This window comes from Cryptomeria japonica, unplaced genomic scaffold (genome assembly GCF_030272615.1).
Source record: "Cryptomeria japonica unplaced genomic scaffold, Sugi_1.0 HiC_scaffold_208, whole genome shotgun sequence".
Classification (NCBI taxonomy): Eukaryota; Viridiplantae; Streptophyta; class Pinopsida; order Cupressales; family Cupressaceae; genus Cryptomeria; species Cryptomeria japonica.
In genome coordinates, this window is record NW_026729030.1 from 160001 (window position 1) to 187233 (window position 27233).

Genomic DNA, 27233 nt, shown 5'->3' on the forward strand with positions numbered 1-27233 from the left:
GCGCATTACATTTTTGCCCAAGCGTCCAGTGTGGTTTCTGGTGCGCTCCGAAGTGGGGTTATTGGAGCGGCCCCTCTTTTTTTGTCCGAGCGTTTGGTGGGGTTTCTCGCATTGGGGCTTCCCAGGCCCGGTTGTTGGGTGCGCACCCACCCTGGCGTGCACGAAATCGGAAGTTGGGTTAATTGCCCGGTTTGCCTCGGGTGCGCACCTTCGCCAGGGCGGGCTCAAGATGGCACCCGCGTTCCGTTTTTTTCACTATCTTTCAAAACGGAAATTTTAAAATCTCGTTTTTTTTTTTTTTTTTTTGCCTTTTCTGGAAATTAGTGAAGGCAGCGCATCAAAGGTGCGCAATGCTGGTGCGAACCCGGGAGCGCTCCGATGTGTGCTCCAAGGTGCGGCGTGCACGAAGTCCGAGCCCGGTTTGCCCCGGGTGCGCACCTCGCGTGCACCTTCGCCGGGGTGAGCACCTTGGTGTGCAGACCTTGGTTGGGTTGCGCGCCCTGGTGCGCACCAAGGAGCGCTCTGAAGTGTGCTCCAAGGTGCGGCGTGCACGAAGTCGGAGCCCGGTTTGCCCCGGGTGTGCACCTCGGGTGCGCACCTCGCGTGCACCTTCGCTGCGGTGGGCACCTTGGCTGGGTTGCGCGCCTTGGTGGGCACCATGCAGTGCACGAAGTCGGAGCCCGGATTGCCCCGGGCGCGCACCTCCGCCAGGGTGGGCACCTTGGTGCGCACAACTTGCCTGGGCTGCGCACCAGGAAGGGCTCAAGATGGCACCCGCGTTCCGTTTTTTTCACTATCTTTCAGAACGGAAATTTTAAAATCTCGTTTTTTTTTGCCTTTTCTGGAAATTAGTGAAGGCAGCGCATCAAAGGTGCGCAACGCTGGTGCGAACCTGGGAGCGCTCCGATGTGTGCTCCAAGGTGTGGCGTGCACGAAGTCGGACCCCGGTTTGCCCCGGGTGCGCACCTCGCGTGCACCTTGGTGCGCACACCTTGGCTGGGTTGCGCGCCCTGGTGGGCACCATGGTGCGCACCAAGGAGCGCTCCGAAGTGTGCTCCAAGGTGCGGCGTGCACGAAGTCGGAGCCCGGTTTGCCCCGGGTGCGCACCTCGCGTGCACCTTCGCCGCGGTGGGCACCATGGCGTGCACGAAGTCGGAGCCCGGTTTGCCCCGGGTGCGCACCTCGCGTGCACCTTCGCCGGGGTGGGCACCTTGGTGTGCAGACCTTGGCTGGGTTGCGCGCCCTGGTGGGCACCATGGTGCGCACCAAGGAGCGCTCCGAAGTGTGCTCCAAGGTGCGGCCTGCACGAAGTCGGAGCCCGGTTTGCCCCGCGTGTGCACCTCGGGTGGGCACCTTGGTGCGCATGCCTTGCCTGGGCTGCGCACCAGGGCGGGCTCAAGATGGCACCCGCGTTCCTTTTTTTTCACTATCTTTCAAAACGGAAATTTTAAAATCTCATTTTTGTTTGCCTTTTTCTGGAAATTAGTGAAGGCAGCGCATCAAAGGTGCGCACCTCGCTGCCCACCACGGTGCGCAACGCCGGTGGGCACCCGGGAGTGCTTCGAAGTGTGCTCCAAGGTGCTGCGTGCACGTTGTCGGAGCCCGGTTTGCCCCGGGTGCGCACCTCGCGTGCACCTTCGTCGGGGTGGGCACCTTGGCTGGGTTTGCCCCGGCTGCGCTCCGAAGCGGGGTTATTGGAGCGCCGCCTCTTTTTTTGTCGGAGCGTTTGGTGGGGTTTCTCGCATTGGCTCTTCCGAGGCCCGGTTGCCACCCTGGCGCGCACGAAGTCGGAAGTAGGGTTAATTGCCCGGGTGCGCACCTTTGCCAGGGTGGGCACCTTACCTGGGCTGCGCACCAGGGCGGGCTCAAGATGGCACGCGCGTTCCGTTTTTTTCACTATCTTTCAAAACGGAAATTTTAAAATCTCCTTTTTTTTTTGCCTTTTCTGGAAATTAGTGAAGGCAGCGCATCAAAGGTGCGCACCTCGCTGCCCACCTTGGTGTGCTCTGAGGTGCGCACCCGGGAGCGCTACGAAGTGTGCTCCAAGGTGCGGCGTGCACGTTGTCGGAGCCCGGTTTGCCCCGGGTGCGCACCTCGCCTGCACCTTGGCCGGGGTGGGCACCTTGGCTGGGTTTGCCCAGGGTGCGCTCCGAAGCGGGGTTACTGGAGCGCCCCCTCTTTTTTTGTCAGAGCGTTTGGTGGGGTTTCTCGCATTGGCTCTTCCCAGGCCCGGTTGTTGGGTGCGCTCCCACCCTGGCGCGCGCGAAGTTGGAAGTTGGGTTAATTGCCCGGGCGCGCACCTTCGCCAGGGTGGGCACCTTGGTGCGCACACCTTGGCTGGGCTGCGCACCAGGGCGGGCTCAAGATGGCACCAGCATTCCCTTTTTCTCACTATCTTTCAAAACGGAAATTTTAAAATCTCGTTTTTTTTTTGCCTTTTATGGAAATTAGTGAAGGCATCGCATCAAAGGTGCGCACCTCGCTGCCCACCTTGGTGTGCTCCGAGGTGCCCACCACGGTGCGCAACGCCGGTGCGAACCCGGGAGCGCCCCGATGTGTGCTCCAAGGTGCGGCGTGCACGAAGTCGGACCCCGGTTTGCCCCGGGTGCGCACCTCGCGTGCACCTTGGTGCGCACACCTTGGCTGGGTTGCGCGGCCTGGTGGGCACCATGGTGCGCACCAAGGAGCGCTCCGAAGTGTGCTCCAAGGTGCGGCGTGCACGAAGTCGGAGCCCGGTTTGCCCCGGGTACGCACCTCGCGTGCACCTTCGCCGGGGTGGGCACCTCGGCTGGGTTGCGCGCCCTGGTGCGCACCAAGGAGCGCTCCGAAGTGTGCTCCAAGGTGCGGCGTGCACGAAGTCGGAGCCCGGTTTGCCCCGGGTGCGCACCTTCGCCGCGGTGCGCACCATGGCGTGCACGAAGTCGGAGCCCGGTTTGCCCCGGGTGCGCACCTCGCGTGCACCTTCGGCGGGGTTGCGCGCCCTGGTGGGCACCATGGTGCGCACCAAGGAGCGCTCCGAAGTGTGCTCCAAGGTGCGGCGTGCACGAAGTCGGAGCCCGGTTTGCCCCGGGTGCGCACCTCGCGTGCACCTTCGGCGGGGTTGCGCGCCCTGGTGGGCACCATGGTGCGCACCAAGGAGCGCTCCGAAGTGTGCTCCAAGGTGCGGCGTGCACGAAGTCGGAGCCCGGTTTGCCCCGGGTGCGCACCTCGCGTGCACCTTCGCCGCGGTGGGCACCATGGCGTGCACGAAGTCGGAGCCCGGTTTGCCCCGGGTGCGCACCTCGCGTGCACCTTCGCCGGGGTGGGCACCTCGGCTGGGTTGCGCGCCCTGGTGCGCACCAAGGAGCGCTCCGAAGTGTGCTCCAAGGTGCGGCGTGCACGAAGTCGGAGCCCGGTTTGCCCCGGGTGCGCACCTCGCGTGCACCTTCGCCAGGGTGGGCACCTCGGTGCGCACACCTTCTCAATGTTTTCTTGCCTTTTCTGGAAATTGGTGAAGGCAGCGCATCAAAGGTGCGCACCTCGGTGTGCTCCGAGGTGCGAACCCGAGAGCGCTCCGAGGTGCCCACGAAGTCGAAAGTCGGGTTAATTGCATTGTTTTCCCCGGGTGCGCTCCGAGGTGCGCAACATCGGCGCGCACCAAGGAGGGCTCCGAAGTGTGCTCCAAGGTGCGCACGATGGCGTGCACCTCTGGTGCGCACGATTCGGAGCTCGGTTTGACCGGGGTGCGCACACCTTGGCTGGGTTGCGCACCTTTTGTGCGCTCCAAGGTGCGCACGAAGTCGGAGCTCGGTTTGCCCCGGGTGCGCACCTTCGCCAGGGTGCGCACCTTGATGCGCACGCCTTGGCTGGGCTGCGCACCTTGGTGGGCGCCATGGTGCGCACCTTTCGTGCGCTCCAAGGTGCGCACGAAGTCGGAGCTCGGTTTGCCCCGGGTGCGCACCTTGGTGGGCGCCATGGTGCACTCCGAGGTGCCCAAGATTGGTGCGCACCAAGGAGCGCTCCGAAGTGCGCTCCAAGGTGCGCGCGAAGTCGAAAGTTGGGTTAATTGTCCGGTTTGCCTCGGGTGCGCACCTTGCGTGCACCTTCGCCAGGGTGGGCGCCTTGGTGCGCACACCTTGGCTGGGCTGCGCACACCTTGGCACCCGCGTTTCCTTCATTTTAAATTTTTTTTTTTTACAATCTCTCAAGTGGGAAATTCTATAATCTCAACTTTTTTTGCCTTTTCAGGAAACTTTTGAATGGAGCGCATCATTGGTGCGCTCCGAAGTGTGCTCCAAAGCTCTCTCCAGCTGCGTGCACCTGCCCCGGCCGCGCACCCGGCCCCGCCCAGCTTCGCTCACCTGTCCCGGGCGTCTGGTGCGGAACCTTAGAGTAAGAAACATCACCGTGCACCTTGGCCAACGTGCGCGACTCGACCGAGCGCGCACTGGCCGAGGTGCACACCGATTTCACCTGGGTGCGCGCGCAGCACCTCGGGCGCACCGGGGTGCGCGCACAACGCCCGGGTTGCACCGTGGCCTGTGTGCTCGGGGCGCCTCGGGTGCGCGCTCGGTGTCGCCCCCGCGCGCGCGGTAGTGCGGGCAGCGCACCCCGGCCCGGCCCGGCCCCGACGAGAACGCAAACGGGCAAAAGGTTTATTCAAATAGCATTGCGACGCCCGGCGAAAAACTAAAAAAGGGTGCAACACCGGGACTTCCCGGGAGGTCACCCATCCCAGTACTACTCCGGCCCAAGCGCGCTTAACTGCGGAGTTCTGATGGGATCCGGTGCACTAACGCTGGTATGATCGCACCCGTTATGAGCTTGTCGCAGTGTGTACTTAGCAAACCGCGACCCACGTGCGAATCCACCCCGGCCACCCACCCCCGTCGAGGTGCACACCCTCCCTCGCGAAGTGCGCCCCGTTCGCCAAGTGTGAGCCCTGCCCGGGTGCGCGCACCTTGCTAGGGCGTCGGGTGTGCACCCGGCCCGGCCTACGTGCGTGCACCTGGAGGGGGCGTCGTGTGCGTGCAGTGTCCCGTCTGCAACGCGGTGCCCACACACCACCTCGGGCGCAACGACCTGCGCTCACATGTGGGCCGAGTGCACCTTGGTGCATGTTCGGGGCGCCTCGGGTGCACGCTCAATCTTGCCCCGGTGCACCAAGGCGCTCGGTTTGCCCCGGGTGCGCACTTGGTGCAAGGTGGGCACCCAAAATAGGGATCAAGCACCAAAACACAAGTTTCGGGATGCAAAATGGGACCCAAGGACCACAAATGCGTTCCAAGACCCATGATGGGTCCACGAGAACAAAAATGTGTTCCGAGACTTAATAAACAAATATTGGGTTTTAGGAGAAGAAACATGCTCTGATGCCCAAAACGAGAATCGACCCCGAAAAGGCCACAGGCCAAAAGTGGGATGCGAGACAAAAAAAAATGGGACCCGAGGACCAAAATTGGGTTCCCAGGTCGAAGACAGGGCAACCGGACAAGAAACGACCTCTAAGGCTCGAAATGAGTCCCGACGACTAAAACTTGACAAGAAGCACCCATCAGGCACCCAACTCGACACCCATGGGATGCCGACCCACCCGGGCTTCCACCTAGCACACCTTGGCACCCACCCACCCTCGCACCCAACCTCGCACCCAACTTAGCACCTTTGAACCCACATTGGCACTCACCCTGACCCTGGCACCTTGGAACCCACATTGGCACTCACCTTGACCCTGGCACCCACCTTTGCACTCACCTTGGGACCCACCCTGGCTCCCACCTCGGCACCCACCCAGACACCCACCTTGGTTCCTTGGCACCCACCTTGGATCCTTGGCACCCACCCCGACACCCACCTTGGCACGCAACTTGGCTACTTGCCACCCACCTTGGCTCCTTGACGCCCACCCCGACAACCACCCCGTGACCTACCCTGGCTAGGGTTGGTGCACACCCACCCTGGTGCCCACCTTGGCACCCACCCTATGACCCACCTTGGCACGCACCTTAGTACCCACCCCGTTACCCACCCTAGGACCCACCCCGTGACCCACCTTGGCCAGGGTGGGTGCCTTGGTGCGCACAACTTGCCTGGGCTGCACACCAGGGCGGGCTCAAGATGGCACCCGCGTTCCGTTTTTTTCACTATCTTTCAAAACGGAAATTTTAAAATCTCATTTTTTTCTTTTTTTTGCCTTTTCTGGAAATTAGTGAAGGCAGCGCATCAAAGGTGCGCAATGCTGGTGCGAACCCGGGAGCGCTCCGATGTGTGCTCCAAGGTGCGGCGTGCACGAAGTTCGAGCCCGGTTTGCCCCGGGTGCGCACCTCGCGTGCACCTTCGCCGGGGTGAGCACCTTGGCTGGGTTGCGCGCCCTGGTGCGTACCAAGGAGCGCTCTGAAGTGTGCTCCAAGGTGCGGCGTGCACGAAGTCGGAGCCCGGTTTGCCCCGGGTGTGCACCTCGGGTGCGCACCTCGCGTGCACCTTCGCTGCGGTGGGCACCTTGGCTGGGTTGCGCGCCTTGGTGGGCACCATGCAGTGCACGAAGTCGGAGCCCGGTTTGCCCCGGGCGCGCACCTCCGCCAGGGTGGGCACCTTGGTGCGCACAACTTGCCTGGGCTGCGCACCAGGAAGGGCTCAAGATGGCACCCGCGTTCCGTTTTTTTCACTATCTTTCAGAACGGAAATTTTAAAATATCGTTTTTTTTTGCCTTTTCTGGAAATTAGTGAAGGCAGCGCATCAAAGGTGCGCAACGCTGGTGCGAACCTGGGAGCGCTCCGATGTGTGCTCCAAGGTGCGGCGTGCACGAAGTCGGAGCCCGGTTTGCCCCGGGTGCGCCCTGGTGGGCACCATGGTGCGCACCAAGGAGCGCTCCGAAGTGTGCTCCAAGGTGCGGCCTGCACGAAGTCGGAGCCCGGTTTGCCCCGGGTGTGCACCTCGGGTGGGCACCTTGGTGCGCATGCCTTGCCTGGGCTGCGCACCAGGGCGGGCTCAAGATGGCACCCGCGTTCCTTTTTTTTCACTATCTTTCAAAACGGAAATTTTAAAATCTCATTTTTTTTTGCCTTTTTCTGGAAATTAGTGAAGGCAGCGCATCAAAGGTGCGCACCTCGCTGCCCACCACGGTGCGCAACGCCGGTGGGCACCCGGGAGTGCTTCGAAGTGTGCTCCAAGGTGCTGCGTGCACGTTGTCGGAGCCCGGTTTGCCCCGGGTGCGCACCTCGCGTGCACCTTCGTCGGGGTGGGCACCTTGGCTTGGTTTGCCCCGGCTGCGCTCCGAAGCGGGGTTATTGGAGCGCCGCCTCTTTTTTTGTCGGAGCGTTTGGTGGGGTTTCTCGCATTGGCTCTTCCGAGGCCCGGTTGCCACCCTGGCGCGCACGAAGTCGGAAGTAGGGTTAATTGCCCGGGTGCGCACCTTTGCCAGGGTGGCACCTTACCTGGGCTGCGCACCAGGGCGGGCTCAAGATGGCACGCGCGTTCCGTTTTTTTCACTATCTTTCAAAACGGAAATTTTAAAATCTCCTTTTTTTTTTGCCTTTTCTGGAAATTAGTGAAGGCAGCGCATCAAAGGTGCGCACCTCGCTGCCCACCTTGGTGTGCTCTGAGGTGCGCACCCGGGAGCGCTACGAAGTGTGCTCCAAGGTGCGGCGTGCACGTTGTCGGAGCCCGGTTTGCCCCGGGTGCGCACCTCGCCTGCACCTTGGCCGGGGTGGGCACCTTGGCTGGGTTTGCCCAGGGTGCGCTCCGAAGCGGGGTTACTGGAGCGCCCCCTCTTTTTTTGTCAGAGAGTTTGGTGGGGTTTCTCGCATTGGCTCTTCCCAGGCCCGGTTGTTGGGTGCGCTCCCACCCTGGCGCGCGCGAAGTTGGAAGTTGGGTTAATTGCCCGGGCGCGCACCTTCGCCAGGGTGGGCACCTTGGTGCGCAAACCTTGGCTGGGCTGCGCACCAGGGCGGGCTCAAGATGGCACCAGCATTCCCTTTTTCTCACTATCTTTCAAAACGGAAATTTTAAAATCTCGTTTTTTTTTTGCCTTTTATGGAAATTAGTGAAGGCATCGCATCAAAGGTGCGCACCTCGCTGCCCACCTTGGTGTGCTCCGAGGTGCCCACCACGGTGCGCAACGCCGGTGCGAACCCGGGAGCGCCCCGATGTGTGCTCCAAGGTGCGGCGTGCACGAAGTCGGACCCCGGTTTGCCCCGGGTGCGCACCTCGCGTGCACCTTGGTGCGCACACCTTGGCTGGGTTGCGCGGCCTGGTGGGCACCATGGTGCGCACCAAGGAGCGCTCCGAAGTGTGCTCCAAGGTGCGGCGTGCACGAAGTCGGAGCCCGGTTTGCCCCGGGTGCGCACCTTCGCCGCGGTGGGCACCATGGCGTGCACGAAGTCGGAGCCCGGTTTGCCCCGGGTGCGCACCTCGCGTGCACCTTCGCCGGGGTGGGCACCTCGGCTGGGTTGCGCGCCCTGGTGCGCACCAAGGAGCGCTCTGAAGTGTGCTCCAAGGTGCGGCGTGCACGAAGTCGGAGCCCGGTTTGCCCCGGGTGTGCACCTCGCGTGCACCTTCGCTGCGGTGGGCACCTTGGCTGGGTTGCGCGCCTTGGTGGGCACCATGCAGTGCACGAAGTCGGAGCCCGGTTTGCCCCGGGCGCGCACCTCCGCCAGGGTGGGCACCTTGGTGCGCACAACTTGCCTGGGCTGCGCACCAGGAAGGGCTCAAGATGGCACCCGCGTTCCGTTTTTTTCACTATCTTTCAGAACGGAAATTTTAAAATATCGTTTTTTTTTGCCTTTTCTGGAAATTAGTGAAGGCAGCGCATCAAAGGTGCGCAACGCTGGTGCGAACCTGGGAGCGCTCCGATGTGTGCTCCAAGGTGCGGCGTGCACGAAGTCGGACCCCGGTTTGCCCCGGGTGCGCACCTCGCGTGCACCTTGGTGCGCACACCTTGGCTGGGTTGCGCGCCCTGGTGGGCACCATGGTGCGCACCAAGGAGCGCTCCGAAGTGTGCTCCAAGGTGCGGCGTGCACGAAGTCGGAGCCCGGTTTGCCCCGGGTGCGCACCTCGCGTGCACCTTCGCCGCGGTGGGCACCATGGCGTGCACGAAGTCGGAGCCCGGTTTGCCCCGGGTGCGCACCTCGCGTGCACCTTCGCCGGGGTGGGCACCTTGGTGTGCAGACCTTGGCTGGGTTGCGCGCCCTGGTGGGCACCATGGTGCGCACCAAGGAGCGCTCCGAAGTGTGCTCCAAGGTGCGGCCTGCACGAAGTCGGAGCCCGGTTTGCCCCGCGTGTGCACCTCGGGTGGGCACCTTGGTGCGCATGCCTTGCCTGGGCTGCGCACCAGGGCGGGCTCAAGATGGCACCCGCGTTCCTTTTTTTTCACTATCTTTCAAAACGGAAATTTTAAAATCTCATTTTTGTTTGCCTTTTTCTGGAAATTAGTGAAGGCAGCGCATCAAAGGTGCGCACCTCGCTGCCCACCACGGTGCGCAACGCCGGTGGGCACCCGGGAGTGCTTCGAAGTGTGCTCCAAGGTGCTGCGTGCACGTTGTCGGAGCCCGGTTTGCCCCGGGTGCGCACCTCGCGTGCACCTTCGTCGGGGTGGGCACCTTGGCTGGGTTTGCCCCGGCTGCGCTCCGAAGCGGGGTTATTGGAGCGCCGCCTCTTTTTTTGTCGGAGCGTTTGGTGGGGTTTCTCGCATTGGCTCTTCCGAGGCCCGGTTGCCACCCTGGCGCGCACGAAGTCAGAAGTAGGGTTAATTGCCCGGGTGCGCACCTTTGCCAGGGTGGGCACCTTACCTGGGCTGCGCACCAGGGCGGGCTCAAGATGGCACGCGCGTTCCGTTTTTTTCACTATCTTTCAAAACGGAAATTTTAAAATCTCCTTTTTTTTTTGCCTTTTCTGGAAATTAGTGAAGGCAGCGCATCAAAGGTGCGCACCTCGCTGCCCACCTTGGTGTGCTCTGAGGTGCGCACCCGGGAGCGCTACGAAGTGTGCTCCAAGGTGCGGCGTGCACGTTGTCGGAGCCCGGTTTGCCCCGGGTGCGCACCTCGCCTGCACCTTGGCCGGGGTGGGCACCTTGGCTGGGTTTGCCCAGGGTGCGCTCCGAAGCGGGGTTACTGGAGCGCCCCCTCTTTTTTTGTCAGAGCGTTTGGTGGGGTTTCTCGCATTGGCTCTTCCCAGGCCCGGTTGTTGGGTGCGCTCCCACCCTGGCGCGCGCGAAGTTGGAAGTTGGGTTAATTGCCCGGGCGCGCACCTTCGCCAGGGTGGGCACCTTGGTGCGCACACCTTGGCTGGGCTGCGCACCAGGGCGGGCTCAAGATGGCACCAGCATTCCCTTTTTCTCACTATCTTTCAAAACGGAAATTTTAAAATCTCGTTTTTTTTTTGCCTTTTATGGAAATTAGTGAAGGCATCGCATCAAAGGTGCGCACCTCGCTGCCCACCTTGGTGTGCTCCGAGGTGCCCACCACGGTGCGCAACGCCGGTGCGAACCCGGGAGCGCCCCGATGTGTGCTCCAAGGTGCGGCGTGCACGAAGTCGGACCCCGGTTTGCCCCGGGTGCGCACCTCGCGTGCACCTTGGTGCGCACACCTTGGCTGGGTTGCGCGGCCTGGTGGGCACCATGGTGCGCACCAAGGAGCGCTCCGAAGTGTGCTCCAAGGTGCGGCGTGCACGAAGTCGGAGCCCGGTTTGCCCCGGGTACGCACCTCGCGTGCACCTTCGCCGGGGTGGGCACCTCGGCTGGGTTGCGCGCCCTGGTGCGCACCAAGGAGCGCTCCGAAGTGTGCTCCAAGGTGCGGCGTGCACGAAGTCGGAGCCCGGTTTGCCCCGGGTGCGCACCTTCGCCGCGGTGCGCACCATGGCGTGCACGAAGTCGGAGCCCGGTTTGCCCCGGGTGCGCACCTCGCGTGCACCTTCGGCGGGGTTGCGCGCCCTGGTGGGCACCATGGTGCGCACCAAGGAGCGCTCCGAAGTGTGCTCCAAGGTGCGGCGTGCACGAAGTCGGAGCCCGGTTTGCCCCGGGTGCGCACCTCGCGTGCACCTTCGGCGGGGTTGCGCGCCCTGGTGGGCACCATGGTGCGCACCAAGGAGCGCTCCGAAGTGTGCTCCAAGGTGCGGCGTGCACGAAGTCGGAGCCCGGTTTGCCCCGGGTGCGCACCTCGCGTGCACCTTCGCCGCGGTGGGCACCATGGCGTGCACGAAGTCGGAGCCCGGTTTGCCCCGGGTGCGCACCTCGCGTGCACCTTCGCCGGGGTGGGCACCTCGGCTGGGTTGCGCGCCCTGGTGCGCACCAAGGAGCGCTCCGAAGTGTGCTCCAAGGTGCGGCGTGCACGAAGTCGGAGCCCGGTTTGCCCCGGGTGCGCACCTCGCGTGCACCTTCGCCAGGGTGGGCACCTCGGTGCGCACACCTTCTCAATGTTTTCTTGCCTTTTCTGGAAATTGGTGAAGGCAGCGCATCAAAGGTGCGCACCTCGGTGTGCTCCGAGGTGCGAACCCGAGAGCGCTCCGAGGTGCCCACGAAGTCGAAAGTCGGGTTAATTGCATTGTTTTCCCCGGGTGCGCTCCGAGGTGCGCAACATCGGCGCGCACCAAGGAGGGCTCCGAAGTGTGCTCCAAGGTGCGCACGATGGCGTGCACCTCTGGTGCGCACGATTCGGAGCTCGGTTTGACCGGGGTGCGCACACCTTGGCTGGGTTGCGCACCTTTTGTGCGCTCCAAGGTGCGCACGAAGTCGGAGCTCGGTTTGCCCCGGGTGCGCACCTTCGCCAGGGTGCGCACCTTGATGCGCACGCCTTGGCTGGGCTGCGCACCTTGGTGGGCGCCATGGTGCGCACCTTTCGTGCGCTCCAAGGTGCGCACGAAGTCGGAGCTCGGTTTGCCCCGGGTGCGCACCTTGGTGGGCGCCATGGTGCACTCCGAGGTGCCCAAGATTGGTGCGCACCAAGGAGCGCTCCGAAGTGCGCTCCAAGGTGCGCGCGAAGTCGAAAGTTGGGTTAATTGTCCGGTTTGCCTCGGGTGCGCACCTTGCGTGCACCTTCGCCAGGGTGGGCGCCTTGGTGCGCACACCTTGGCTGGGCTGCGCACACCTTGGCACCCGCGTTTCCTTCATTTTAAATTTTTTTTTTTTACAATCTCTCAAGTGGGAAATTCTATAATCTCAACTTTTTTTGCCTTTTCAGGAAACTTTTGAATGGAGCGCATCATTGGTGCGCTCCGAAGTGTGCTCCAAAGCTCTCTCCAGCTGCGTGCACCTGCCCCGGCCGCGCACCCGGCCCCGCCCAGCTTCGCTCACCTGTCCCGGGCGTCTGGTGCGGAACCTTAGAGTAAGAAACATCACCGTGCACCTTGGCCAACGTGCGCGACTCGACCGAGCGCGCACTGGCCGAGGTGCACACCGATTTCACCTGGGTGCGCGCGCAGCACCTCGGGCGCACCGGGGTGCGCGCACAACGCCCGGGTTGCACCGTGGCCTGTGTGCTCGGGGCGCCTCGGGTGCGCGCTCGGTGTCGCCCCCGCGCGCGCGGTAGTGCGGGCAGCGCACCCCGGCCCGGCCCGGCCCCGACGAGAACGCAAACGGGCAAAAGGTTTATTCAAATAGCATTGCGACGCCCGGCGAAAAACTAAAAAAGGGTGCAACACCGGGACTTCCCGGGAGGTCACCCATCCCAGTACTACTCCGGCCCAAGCGCGCTTAACTGCGGAGTTCTGATGGGATCCGGTGCACTAACGCTGGTATGATCGCACCCGTTATGAGCTTGTCGCAGTGTGTACTTAGCAAACCGCGACCCACGTGCGAATCCACCCCGGCCACCCACCCCCGTCGAGGTGCACACCCTCCCTCGCGAAGTGCGCCCCGTTCGCCAAGTGTGAGCCCTGCCCGGGTGCGCGCACCTTGCTAGGGCGTCGGGTGTGCACCCGGCCCGGCCTACGTGCGTGCACCTGGAGGGGGCGTCGTGTGCGTGCAGTGTCCCGTCTGCAACGCGGTGCCCACACACCACCTCGGGCGCAACGACCTGCGCTCACATGTGGGCCGAGTGCACCTTGGTGCATGTTCGGGGCGCCTCGGGTGCACGCTCGATCTTGCCCCGGTGCACCAAGGCGCTCGGTTTGCCCCGGGTGCGCACTTGGTGCAAGGTGGGCACCCAAAATAGGGATCAAGCACCAAAACACAAGTTTCGGGATGCAAAATGGGACCCAAGGACCACAAATGCGTTCCAAGACCCATGATGGGTCCACGAGAACAAAAATGTGTTCCGAGACTTAATAAACAAATATTGGGTTTTAGGAGAAGAAACATGCTCTGATGCCCAAAACGAGAATCGACCCCGAAAAGGCCACAGGCCAAAAGTGGGATGCGAGACAAAAAAAAATGGGACCCGAGGACCAAAATTGGGTTCCCAGGTCGAAGACAGGGCAACCGGACAAGAAACGACCTCTAAGGCTCGAAATGAGTCCCGACGACTAAAACTTGACAAGAAGCACCCATCAGGCACCCAACTCGACACCCATGGGATGCCGACCCACCCGGGCTTCCACCTAGCACACCTTGGCACCCACCCACCCTCGCACCCAACCTCGCACCCAACTTAGCACCTTTGAACCCACATTGGCACTCACCCTGACCCTGGCACCTTGGAACCCACATTGGCACTCACCTTGACCCTGGCACCCACCTTTGCACTCACCTTGGGACCCACCCTGGCTCCCACCTCGGCACCCACCCAGACACCCACCTTGGTTCCTTGGCACCCACCTTGGATCCTTGGCACCCACCCCGACACCCACCTTGGCACGCAACTTGGCTACTTGCCACCCACCTTGGCTCCTTGACGCCCACCCCGACAACCACCCCGTGACCTACCCTGGCTAGGGTTGGTGCACACCCACCCTGGTGCCCACCTTGGCACCCACCCTATGACCCACCTTGGCACGCACCTTAGTACCCACCCCGTTACCCACCCTAGGACCCACCCCGTGACCCACCTTGGCCAGGGTGGGTGCCTTGGTGCGCACAACTTGCCTGGGCTGCACACCAGGGCGGGCTCAAGATGGCACCCGCGTTCCGTTTTTTTCACTATCTTTCAAAACGGAAATTTTAAAATCTCATTTTTTTCTTTTTTTTGCCTTTTCTGGAAATTAGTGAAGGCAGCGCATCAAAGGTGCGCAATGCTGGTGCGAACCCGGGAGCGCTCCGATGTGTGCTCCAAGGTGCGGCGTGCACGAAGTTCGAGCCCGGTTTGCCCCGGGTGCGCACCTCGCGTGCACCTTCGCCGGGGTGAGCACCTTGGCTGGGTTGCGCGCCCTGGTGCGTACCAAGGAGCGCTCTGAAGTGTGCTCCAAGGTGCGGCGTGCACGAAGTCGGAGCCCGGTTTGCCCCGGGTGTGCACCTCGGGTGCGCACCTCGCGTGCACCTTCGCTGCGGTGGGCACCTTGGCTGGGTTGCGCGCCTTGGTGGGCACCATGCAGTGCACGAAGTCGGAGCCCGGTTTGCCCCGGGCGCGCACCTCCGCCAGGGTGGGCACCTTGGTGCGCACAACTTGCCTGGGCTGCGCACCAGGAAGGGCTCAAGATGGCACCCGCGTTCCGTTTTTTTCACTATCTTTCAGAACGGAAATTTTAAAATATCGTTTTTTTTTGCCTTTTCTGGAAATTAGTGAAGGCAGCGCATCAAAGGTGCGCAACGCTGGTGCGAACCTGGGAGCGCTCCGATGTGTGCTCCAAGGTGCGGCGTGCACGAAGTCGGAGCCCGGTTTGCCCCGGGTGCGCCCTGGTGGGCACCATGGTGCGCACCAAGGAGCGCTCCGAAGTGTGCTCCAAGGTGCGGCCTGCACGAAGTCGGAGCCCGGTTTGCCCCGGGTGTGCACCTCGGGTGGGCACCTTGGTGCGCATGCCTTGCCTGGGCTGCGCACCAGGGCGGGCTCAAGATGGCACCCGCGTTCCTTTTTTTTCACTATCTTTCAAAACGGAAATTTTAAAATCTCATTTTTTTTTGCCTTTTTCTGGAAATTAGTGAAGGCAGCGCATCAAAGGTGCGCACCTCGCTGCCCACCACGGTGCGCAACGCCGGTGGGCACCCGGGAGTGCTTCGAAGTGTGCTCCAAGGTGCTGCGTGCACGTTGTCGGAGCCCGGTTTGCCCCGGGTGCGCACCTCGCGTGCACCTTCGTCGGGGTGGGCACCTTGGCTTGGTTTGCCCCGGCTGCGCTCCGAAGCGGGGTTATTGGAGCGCCGCCTCTTTTTTTGTCGGAGCGTTTGGTGGGGTTTCTCGCATTGGCTCTTCCGAGGCCCGGTTGCCACCCTGGCGCGCACGAAGTCGGAAGTAGGGTTAATTGCCCGGGTGCGCACCTTTGCCAGGGTGGCACCTTACCTGGGCTGCGCACCAGGGCGGGCTCAAGATGGCACGCGCGTTCCGTTTTTTTCACTATCTTTCAAAACGGAAATTTTAAAATCTCCTTTTTTTTTTGCCTTTTCTGGAAATTAGTGAAGGCAGCGCATCAAAGGTGCGCACCTCGCTGCCCACCTTGGTGTGCTCTGAGGTGCGCACCCGGGAGCGCTACGAAGTGTGCTCCAAGGTGCGGCGTGCACGTTGTCGGAGCCCGGTTTGCCCCGGGTGCGCACCTCGCCTGCACCTTGGCCGGGGTGGGCACCTTGGCTGGGTTTGCCCAGGGTGCGCTCCGAAGCGGGGTTACTGGAGCGCCCCCTCTTTTTTTGTCAGAGAGTTTGGTGGGGTTTCTCGCATTGGCTCTTCCCAGGCCCGGTTGTTGGGTGCGCTCCCACCCTGGCGCGCGCGAAGTTGGAAGTTGGGTTAATTGCCCGGGCGCGCACCTTCGCCAGGGTGGGCACCTTGGTGCGCAAACCTTGGCTGGGCTGCGCACCAGGGCGGGCTCAAGATGGCACCAGCATTCCCTTTTTCTCACTATCTTTCAAAACGGAAATTTTAAAATCTCGTTTTTTTTTTGCCTTTTATGGAAATTAGTGAAGGCATCGCATCAAAGGTGCGCACCTCGCTGCCCACCTTGGTGTGCTCCGAGGTGCCCACCACGGTGCGCAACGCCGGTGCGAACCCGGGAGCGCCCCGATGTGTGCTCCAAGGTGCGGCGTGCACGAAGTCGGACCCCGGTTTGCCCCGGGTGCGCACCTCGCGTGCACCTTGGTGCGCACACCTTGGCTGGGTTGCGCGGCCTGGTGGGCACCATGGTGCGCACCAAGGAGCGCTCCGAAGTGTGCTCCAAGGTGCGGCGTGCACGAAGTCGGAGCCCGGTTTGCCCCGGGTGCGCACCTTCGCCGCGGTGGGCACCATGGCGTGCACGAAGTCGGAGCCCGGTTTGCCCCGGGTGCGCACCTCGCGTGCACCTTCGCCGGGGTGGGCACCTCGGCTGGGTTGCGCGCCCTGGTGCGCACCAAGGAGCGCTCTGAAGTGTGCTCCAAGGTGCGGCGTGCACGAAGTCGGAGCCCGGTTTGCCCCGGGTGTGCACCTCGCGTGCACCTTCGCTGCGGTGGGCACCTTGGCTGGGTTGCGCGCCTTGGTGGGCACCATGCAGTGCACGAAGTCGGAGCCCGGTTTGCCCCGGGCGCGCACCTCCGCCAGGGTGGGCACCTTGGTGCGCACAACTTGCCTGGGCTGCGCACCAGGAAGGGCTCAAGATGGCACCCGCGTTCCGTTTTTTTCACTATCTTTCAGAACGGAAATTTTAAAATATCGTTTTTTTTTGCCTTTTCTGGAAATTAGTGAAGGCAGCGCATCAAAGGTGCGCAACGCTGGTGCGAACCTGGGAGCGCTCCGATGTGTGCTCCAAGGTGCGGCGTGCACGAAGTCGGACCCCGGTTTGCCCCGGGTGCGCACCTCGCGTGCACCTTGGTGCGCACACCTTGGCTGGGTTGCGCGCCCTGGTGGGCACCATGGTGCGCACCAAGGAGCGCTCCGAAGTGTGCTCCAAGGTGCGGCGTGCACGAAGTCGGAGCCCGGTTTGCCCCGGGTGCGCACCTCGCGTGCACCTTCGCCGCGGTGGGCACCATGGCGTGCACGAAGTCGGAGCCCGGTTTGCCCCGGGTGCGCACCTCGCGTGCACCTTCGCCGGGGTGGGCACCTTGGTGTGCAGACCTTGGCTGGGTTGCGCGCCCTGGTGGGCACCATGGTGCGCACCAAGGAGCGCTCCGAAGTGTGCTCCAAGGTGCGGCCTGCACGAAGTCGGAGCCCGGTTTGCCCCGGGTGTGCACCTCGGGTGGGCACCTTGGTGCGCATGCCTTGCCTGGGCTGCGCACCAGGGCGGGCTCAAGATGGCACCCGCGTTCCTTTTTTTTCACTATCTTTCAAAACGGAAATTTTAAAATCTCATTTTTTTTTGCCTTTTTCTGGAAATTAGTGAAGGCAGCGCATCAAAGGTGCGCACCTCGCTGCCCACCACGGTGCGCAACGCCGGTGGGCACCCGGGAGTGCTTCGAAGTGTGCTCCAAGGTGCTGCGTGCACGTTGTCGGAGCCCGGTTTGCCCCGGGTGCGCACCTCGCGTGCACCTTCGTTGGGGTGGGCACCTTGGCTGGGTTTGCCCCGGCTGCGCTCCGAAGCGGGGTTATTGGAGCGCCGCCTCTTTTTTTGTCGGAGCGTTTGGTGGGGTTTCTCGCATTGGCTCTTCCGAGGCCCGGTTGCCACCCTGGCGCGCACGAAGTCGGAAGTAGGGTTAATTGCCCGGGTGCGCACCTTTGCCAGGGTGGGCACCTTACCTGGGCTGCGCACCAGGGCGGGCTCAAGATGGCACGCGCGTTCCGTTTTTTTCACTATCTTTCAAAACGGAAATTTTAAAATCTCCTTTTTTTTTTGCCTTTTCTGGAAATTAGTGAAGGCAGCGCATCAAAGGTGCGCACCTCGCTGCCCACCTTGGTGTGCTCTGAGGTGCGCACCCGGGAGCGCTACGAAGTGTGCTCCAAGGTGCGGCGTGCACGTTGTCGGAGCCCGGTTTGCCCCGGGTGCGCACCTCGCCTGCACCTTGGCCGGGGTGGGCACCTTGGCTGGGTTTGCCCAGGGTGCGCTCCGAAGCGGGGTTACTGGAGCGCCCCCTCTTTTTTTGTCAGAGCGTTTGGTGGGGTTTCTCGCATTGGCTCTTCCCAGGCCCGGTTGTTGGGTGCGCTCCCACCCTGGCGCGCGCGAAGTTGGAAGTTGGGTTAATTGCCCGGGCGCGCACCTTCGCCAGGGTGGGCACCTTGGTGCGCACACCTTGGCTGGGCTGCGCACCAGGGCGGGCTCAAGATGGCACCAGCATTCCCTTTTTCTCACTATCTTTCAAAACGGAAATTTTAAAATCTCGTTTTTTTTTTGCCTTTTATGGAAATTAGTGAAGGCATCGCATCAAAGGTGCGCACCTCGCTGCCCACCTTGGTGTGCTCCGAGGTGCCCACCACGGTGCGCAACGCCGGTGCGAACCCGGGAGCGCCCCGATGTGTGCTCCAAGGTGCGGCGTGCACGAAGTCGGACCCCGGTTTGCCCCGGGTGCGCACCTCGCGTGCACCTTGGTGCGCACACCTTGGCTGGGTTGCGCGGCCTGGTGGGCACCATGGTGCGCACCAAGGAGCGCTCCGAAGTGTGCTCCAAGGTGCGGCGTGCACGAAGTCGGAGCCCGGTTTGCCCCGGGTACGCACCTCGCGTGCACCTTCGCCGGGGTGGGCACCTCGGCTGGGTTGCGCGCCCTGGTGCGCACCAAGGAGCGCTCCGAAGTGTGCTCCAAGGTGCGGCGTGCACGAAGTCGGAGCCCGGTTTGCCCCGGGTGCGCACCTTCGCCGCGATGCGCACCATGGCGTGCACGAAGTCGGAGCCCGGTTTGCCCCGGGTGCGCACCTCGCGTGCACCTTCGGCGGGGTTGCGCGCCCTGGTGGGCACCATGGTGCGCACCAAGGAGCGCTCCGAAGTGTGCTCCAAGGTGCGGCGTGCACGAAGTCGGAGCCCGGTTTGCCCCGGGTGCGCACCTCGCGTGCACCTTCGGCGGGGTTGCGCGCCCTGGTGGGCACCATGGTGCGCACCAAGGAGCGCTCCGAAGTGTGCTCCAAGGTGCGGCGTGCACGAAGTCGGAGCCCGGTTTGCCCCGGGTGCGCACCTCGCGTGCACCTTCGCCGCGGTGGGCACCATGGCGTGCACGAAGTCGGAGCCCGGTTTGCCCCGGGTGCGCACCTCGCGTGCACCTTCGCCGGGGTGGGCACCTCGGCTGGGTTGCGCGCCCTGGTGCGCACCAAGGAGCGCTCCGAAGTGTGCTCCAAGGTGCGGCGTGCACGAAGTCGGAGCCCGGTTTGCCCCGGGTGCGCACCTCGCGTGCACCTTCGCCAGGGTGGGCACCTCGGTGCGCACACCTTCTCAATGTTTTCTTGCCTTTTCTGGAAATTGGTGAAGGCAGCGCATCAAAGGTGCGCACCTCGGTGTGCTCCGAGGTGCGAACCCGAGAGCGCTCCGAGGTGCCCACGAAGTCGAAAGTCGGGTTAATTGCATTGTTTTCCCCGGGTGCGCTCCGAGGTGCGCAACATCGGCGCGCACCAAGGAGGGCTCCGAAGTGTGCTCCAAGGTGCGCACGATGGCGTGCACCTCTGGTGCGCACGATTCGGAGCTCGGTTTGACCGGGGTGCGCACACCTTGGCTGGGTTGCGCACCTTTTGTGCGCTCCAAGGTGCGCACGAAGTCGGAGCTCGGTTTGCCCCGGGTGCGCACCTTCGCCAAGGTGCGCACCTTGATGCGCACGCCTTGGCTGGGCTGCGCACCTTGGTGGGCGCCATGGTGCGCACCTTTCGTGCGCTCCAAGGTGCGCACGAAGTCGGAGCTCGGTTTGCCCCGGGTGCGCACCTTGGTGGGCGCCATGGTGCACTCCGAGGTGCCCAAGATTGGTGCGCACCAAGGAGCGCTCCGAAGTGCGCTCCAAGGTGCGCGCGAAGTCGAAAGTTGGGTTAATTGTCCGGTTTGCCTCGGGTGCGCACCTTGCGTGCACCTTCGCCAGGGTGGGCGCCTTGGTGCGCACACCTTGGCTGGGCTGCGCACACCTTGGCACCCGCGTTTCCTTCATTTTAAATTTTTTTTTTTTACAATCTCTCAAGTGGGAAATTCTATAATCTCAACTTTTTTTGCCTTTTCAGGAAACTTTTGAATGGAGCGCATCATTGGTGCGCTCCGAAGTGTGCTCCAAAGCTCTCTCCAGCTGCGTGCACCTGCCCCGGCCGCGCACCCGGCCCCGCCCAGCTTCGCTCACCTGTCCCGGGCGTCTGGTGCGGAACCTTAGAGTAAGAAACATCACCGTGCACCTTGGCCAACGTGCGCGACTCGACCGAGCGCGCACTGGCCGAGGTGCACACCGATTTCACCTAGGTGCGCGCGCAGCACCTCGGGCGCACCGGGGTGCGCGCACAACGCCCGGGTTGCACCGTGGCCTGTGTGCTCGGGGCGCCTCGGGTGCGCGCTCGGTGTCGCCCCCGCGCGCGCGGTAGTGCGGGCAGCGCACCCCGGCCCGGCCCGGCCCCGACGAGAACGCAAACGGGCAAAAGGTTTATTCAAATAGCATTGCGACGCCCGGCGAAAAACTAAAAAAGGGTGCAACACCGGGACTTCCCGGGAGGTCACCCATCCCAGTACTACTCCGGCCCAAGCGCGCTTAACTGCGGAGTTCTGATGGGATCCGGTGCACTAATGCTGGTATGATCGCACCCGTTATGAGCTTGTCGCAGTGTGTACTTAGCAAACCGCGACCCACGTGCGAATCCACCCCGGCCACCCACCCCCGTCGAGGTGCACACCCTCCCTCGCGAAGTGCGCCCCGTTCGCCAAGTGTGAGCCCTGCCCGGGTGCGCGCACCTTGCTAGGGCGTCGGGTGTGCACCCGGCCCGGCCTACGTGCGTGCACCTGGAGGGGGCGTCGTGTGCGTGCAGTGTCCCGTCTGCAACGCGGTGCCCACACACCACCTCGGGCGCAACGACCTGCGCTCACATGTGGGCCGAGTGCACCTTGGTGCATGTTCGGGGCGCCTCGGGTGCACGCTCGATCTTGCCCCGGTGCACCAAGGCGCTCGGTTTGCCCCGGGTGCGCACTTGGTGCAAGGTGGGCACCCAAAATAGGGATCAAGCACCAAAACACAAGTTTCGGGATGCAAAATGGGACCCAAGGACCACAAATGCGTTCCAAGACCCATGATGGGTCCACGAGAACAAAAATGTGTTCCGAGACTTAATAAACAAATATTGGGTTTTAGGAGAAGAAACATGCTCTGATGCCCAAAACGAGAATCGACCCCGAAAAGGCCACAGGCCAAAAGTGGGATGCGAGACAAAAAAAAATGGGACCCGAGGACCAAAATTGGGTTCCCAGGTCGAAGACAGGGCAACCGGACAAGAAACGACCTCTAAGGCTCGAAATGAGTCCCGACGACTAAAACTTGACAAGAAGCACCCATCAGGCACCCAACTCGACACCCATGGGATGCCGACCCACCCGGGCTTCCACCTAGCACACCTTGGCACCCACCCACCCTCGCACCCAACCTCGCACCCAACTTAGCACCTTTGAACCCACATTGGCACTCACCCTGACCCTGGCACCTTGGAACCCACATTGGCACTCACCTTGACCCTGGCACCCACCTTTGCACTCACCTTGGGACCCACCCTGGCTCCCACCTCGGCACCCACCCAGACACCCACCTTGGTTCCTTGGCACCCACCTTGGATCCTTGGCACCCACCCCGACACCCACCTTGGCACGCAACTTGGCTACTTGCCACCCACCTTGGCTCCTTGACGCCCACCCCGACAACCACCCCGTGACCTACCCTGGCTAGGGTTGGTGCACACCCACCCTGGTGCCCACCTTGGCACCCACCCTATGACCCACCTTGGCACGCACCTTAGTACCCACCCCGTTACCCACCCTAGGACCCACCCCGTGACCCACCTTGGCCAGGGTGGGTGCACCCACCCTGGTGCCCACCTTGGCACCCACCCATCCTAGCACCCAGCCTGTGACCGGGCTTGGAACCCAACCTTGCACCCGCACCCGTCTTGGCCAGTGTGGGTGCGCACCCATCCTGGCACCCACGTTGTGACACACCCTTTAACCCACGCACCCTAGCACCCACGTTGGCACCCACCTTGGAACCCAACCTAGCAACTTGGCACCCACCCCGTGACCCACCTTGGCATCCACCATAGCAGTCGCCGACTTGGCACCCACCTCGGCACCCACCTTGACACTTGTGGACCCACCTTGCCACTCACCCTAGCATCGACCCATCCTAGCACCCACCCTGGCACCTTTGCACCCTAGCACTCACCCATCCTAGCACCTAACCTGTGACCCACCTTGACACTCACCCTCGCACCCACCTTGGAACCCAACCTAGCACCCACCCACCCTGACACCAACCCTAGCACCTACCCACCCTTGCACCCACCCTGTGACCCATCTTGGCACCCACCCATCCTACCACTCAACCTATCACCCACCTTCTCACCCACCTTGGCATCCACCTTAGCACCCACCCACACTGGCACCTTGGCACCCACCTCGGGCAAGGTGGGTGCACACCCACCCTGGCACCCAATTTAGAACCCACCGAGCATGTTACCCACCTTGGCACCCACATTGCAGCCCACCCTAGTACCCACCCTATGACCCACATTGGCATCCACACCCTAGCACCCAGGCACCTCGACACCCGCCTTGACACCCACCCTAGCACTGAACCTGTGACCCACCTTGGAACTCACCCTAGAACCCACCCACCCTGTGAACCACCTTGGCATCCACCTTAGCACCCACCCACCTTGGCACCCACTCTAGCACTCACCCATCCTAACACCCAACTTGTTACCCACCTTGGCACCCGCCCTCGCGTCCACCTTGAAACCCACCCTAGCACCCACCCACGCAGGAGCCCACCTTGGCACCCAACCTAACACCCACGCATCCTGGCACCCAACTTGTGACCCACCTTGGAACCCACCCTAGTACCCACCTTTGAACCCACTATATCACCAACCCACCTTGGCACCCACCCTATGACCCTCTTTGGAATCCACCCTAGCACGCACCCACCCTGGCACCCACCATGGAGCGCACCCTAGCACCCACCCACCTCGGCACGCACCTCAACACCCACCTTGGTGTGCGCACTGCGCCAACCTCTCAAAGACCCTATGTGGTGCGCTCCAAAGTGTACACCTTTGGTGCGCTCCAAGGTGCGCACCTTTGGTGCACACCGAGGTGCACACCAAAGTGTGCACCGAGGTGAGCACCAAAGTGCACTCCAGGGTGCACACCAAGGCGTGCACCTTTGGTGCGGTCAATGCAAACGAATTCGGAAGTTGGGGTCGATGTCCTAATCGCTGCTGCAGACTACACGTATGAGAATCGGACAAATAGCTTTATATAGGGGAGGTGTTGCGTTTGATGGGTCGACTCCCCTGGTTGTGTGCACTGCACCAACTTCAAAGACCCTGTCTTGTTTAAGAAGTCAAAAGTTGGGGTGGATGTCCTAATCATTGCTGCAGTCTACGCATGTATGAGAATCAGACAAATAGCTTATATAGGGGAGGTGTTGCATTCGGTGGGTTGACTCCCCTGGTTGTGCGCACTGCGCCAACCTCAAAGACCCCGCATAGCAGAAGAAGTCGGAAGTCGGATTTTGGTGAGCACCAAGGCGTGCACCTTTGGTGCGGTCAACGCAGACGAATTCAGAAGTTGGGGTGGATGTCCTAATCGTTGTTGCAGGCTACACATGTATGAGAATCAGACAAATAGCTTATATAGGGGAGGTGTTGGGTTTGATGGGTCAACTCCCTTGGTTGTGCGCATTACGCCAACCTCAAAGACCTTGTTTTCGTTAAGAAGTCAAAAGTTGGGGTCAATGTCCTAATGGCTCCTGCAGGCTACACATGTATGAGAATCGGACAAATAGCTTATATAGGGGAGGTGTTGGGTTTGATGGGTCGACTCCCCTGGTTGTGCGCATTACGTCAACCTCAAAGACCTTGTTTTCGTTAAGAAGTCAAAAGTTGGGGTCGATGTCCTAATTGCTCCTGTAGACTACACATGTATGAGAATCAGACAAATAGCTTATATAGGGGAGGTGTTGGGTTTGATGGGTTGACTCCCCTAGTTGTTCGCATTACACCAACCTCAAAGACCTTGTTTTCGTTTAGAAGCCGAAAGTTGGGGTCGATGTCCTAATTGCTCCTGCAGGCTACGCATGTATGAGAATCAGACAAATAGCTTATATAGGGGAGGTGTTGGGTTTGATGGGTCGACTCCCCTGGTTGTGCGCATTGCGCCAACCTCAAAGACCCTGCATTGCGGATGAAGTCGAAAGTCAGAGTTTGGTGTGCTACAAGGTGTGGTCGAAGGTGCTCACCTAGGTGTGCACCTTTGGAGCACAGGAAAAGTGCCCTCCAAAAGTGCGCACCTTTGGAGTGCACAAAAGTGCCCTCCAAAAGTGCGCACCTTTGGAGCGCAGAAAAGTGCCCTCCAAAAAGTGCCCTCCAAAAGTGCGCACCTTTGGAGCGCAGAAAAGTGCCCTCCAAAAAGTGCCCTCCAAAAGTGCGCACCTTTGGAGCGCAGAAAAGTGCCCTCCAAAAAGTGCCCTCCAAAAGTGCGCACCTTTGGAGCGCAGAAAAGTGCCCTCCAAAAAGTGCCCTCCAAAAGTGCGCACCTTTGGAGCGCAGAAAAGTGCCCTCCAAAAAGTGCCCTCCAAAAGTGCGCACCTTTGGAGCGCAGAAAAGTGCCCTCCAAAAAGTGCCCTCCAAAAGTGCGCACCTTTGGAGCGCAGAAAAGTGCCCTCCAAAAAGTGCCCTCCAAAAGTGCGCACCTTTGGAGCGCAGAAAAGTGCCCTCCAAAAAGTGCCCTCCAAAAGTGCGCACCTTTGGAGCGCAGAAAAGTGCCCTCCAAAAAGTGCCCTCCAAAAGTGCGCACCTTTGGAGCGCAGAAAAGTGCCCTCCAAAAGTGCGCACCTTTGGAGCGCACAAAAGTGCCCTCCAAAAGTGCGCACTTTTGGTGCGCACCAAGGCGCTGGTTCGGTCGTTGCAGGCGAGTTCGGAAGTTGGGGTCGATGTCCTGAGCGGAGGTGCAAACTACACAGGTGTCGGAATCGGACAAATAGCTTATATAGGGGAGGTGTATGCTTCGATGGGTCGACTCCCCAGGTTGAGCGCACCGCGCCAACCTCAAAGACCCTACGGTATGGATGAAGTCGGAAGTTGGGTCCGATGACCGATTCGATTAGTAGGTATGCTCATGAGGTCGGAATTTGGGTCCGATGACCTGCCATGTGCAGGAAGGCGAATGTTGACACTGTGCGTTGCAAGGTGCACACCAAGGCGCTGGTGCGGTCTTTTTAGTCGAGTTCGGAAGTTGGGGTCGATGTCCTGATCGGAGGTGCAAGCTACACAGGTGTGGGAATCGGACAAATAGCTTATATAGGGGAGGTGTATGCTTCGTTGGGTCGACTCCCCGGGTTGAGCGCACCGCGCCAACCTCAAAGACCCTACGGTATGGATGAAGTCGGAAGTTGGGTCCGATGACCGATTCGATATGTAGGCATACTCGCGAGGTCGGAATTTGGGTCCGATGACCTGCCACGTGCAGGAAGGCGAATGTTGGCACTGTGCGTTGCAAGGTGCGCACCAAGGCGCTGGTTCGGTCGTTGGAGGCGAGTTCGGAAGTTGGGGTCGATGTCTTGATCGGAGGTGCAAACTACACAGGTGTGGGAATCGGACAAATAGCTTATATAGGGGAGGTGTATGCTTCGTTGGGTCGACTCCCCGGGTTGAGCGCACCGCGCCAACCTCAAAGACCCTACGGTATGGATGAAGTCGGAAGTTGGGTCCGATGACCGATTCGATATGTAGGCATACTCGCGAGGTCGGAATTTGGGTCCGATGACCTGCCATGTGCAGGAAGGCGAATGTTGGGACTGTGCGTCGCAAGGTGCGCACCAAGGCGCTGGTGCCGTCGTTGCAGTCGAGTTCGGAAGTTGGGGTCGATGTCCTGGTCAGAGGTGCAAACTACACAGGTGTGGGAATCGGACAAATAGCTTATATAGGGGAGGTGTATGCTTCGATGGGTCGACTCCCTGGGTTGAGCGCACCGCGCCAACCTCAAAGACCCTACAGTATGGATGAAGTCGGAAGTTGGGTCCGATGACCGATTCGATACGTAGGCATATTGGCGAGGTCTGAATTTGTGTCCGATGACCTGCCATGCGCAGGAAGGCGGAATTTGGGTCCGATGACCGAGTTGATGGCGTGCCATGCGCAGAAAGGCGGAATTTGGGTCCGATGACCGAGTTGATGTTGATGGCCCGCCATGCACAGGAAGGCGGAATTTGGGTCCGATGACCGATTTGAAGGCGTGCCATACGCAAAAAGGCGGAGTTTGGGTCCGATGACCGAGTTGATATTGATGGCCCGCCATGCGCAGGAAGGCGGAATTTGGGTCCGATGACCTGACATACGCATGGAGTCCGACTCGGGGGCCGATGTTCGATTCGATGACTTGCATTGTGGGTAAAGTCGGAAGTTGTGGTCTTTGACCCGATTCGATGACCAGACTTCGGCTGCTTGAGAATCGGACAAATAACTTATATAGGGGAGGTAGTGTTCTCGAGCATCCTCCCCCCGTGCCCGTTTATGTCGATTGATGCTGGTGCTCGACTGGTTGGAGCGCTCGGATGCAAAAATCTTGCACCAGGATTTATCGATTGTGATGGACACGGCAAGTCTCCTGATTGCTATGCAGGAGCTCATCGTGAATCTCTATGCGGCCTTGGTATGGACTCGACCTGCGGAATGGTTCGGCAATGGTAGTCGCTCCAACACGTCCTTGCAATGGCCACAGAGGTGATTCGACTAGAGCTCCAGTCTAGCTTTTGGGTTGCTTGGCGGACTGGTATAGCCGCGATCGAGTTCCGGCCATGAACGTTTTAGATAGCTCTTGGGCTTTCTGGGACGGAAGTCGGAAGTTTGGGCTGTTGTCCGATTTGATGACCATTCTTCGGATGTGTGAGAATCGGACAAATAACTTATATAGGGGACTGTGTTGTCTCACGCAGCCCCCTCCGTGCCCCTCTATCTCGACCGATGTTGGTGCTTGAAAGGGTTGGGATCGCTCGGATTTATAAACGTGCACCACCATTTGTCGAGTGTGAGGGACGCGGCAGGTCTCCTAAATGCTATGCGGGCGCTCTCTGAGAATCTCTATCCGGCCTCGACACAGACTAGTCTTGCTGAATGGTTTGGCACTGGTAGTCGATCCA

General features: G+C 61.3%; 3 non-coding genes across 3 annotated transcripts; all 3 read right to left on the bottom strand.

Moving 5' to 3' along the window:
- Positions 1 to 4675: 4675 nt before the first annotated feature.
- On the bottom strand, positions 4676 to 4794 carry LOC131868495 (5S ribosomal RNA). Its single transcript, XR_009366947.1, has one exon. It is a non-coding gene; the product is annotated as a 5S ribosomal RNA (ribosomal RNA).
- Positions 4795 to 12598: 7804 nt separating this feature from the next.
- On the bottom strand, positions 12599 to 12717 carry LOC131868496 (5S ribosomal RNA). Its single transcript, XR_009366948.1, has one exon. It is a non-coding gene; the product is annotated as a 5S ribosomal RNA (ribosomal RNA).
- Positions 12718 to 20521: 7804 nt separating this feature from the next.
- LOC131868503 (5S ribosomal RNA) lies at positions 20522 to 20640 on the bottom strand. Its single transcript, XR_009366954.1, has one exon. It is a non-coding gene; the product is annotated as a 5S ribosomal RNA (ribosomal RNA).
- Positions 20641 to 27233: the final 6593 nt, after the last annotated feature.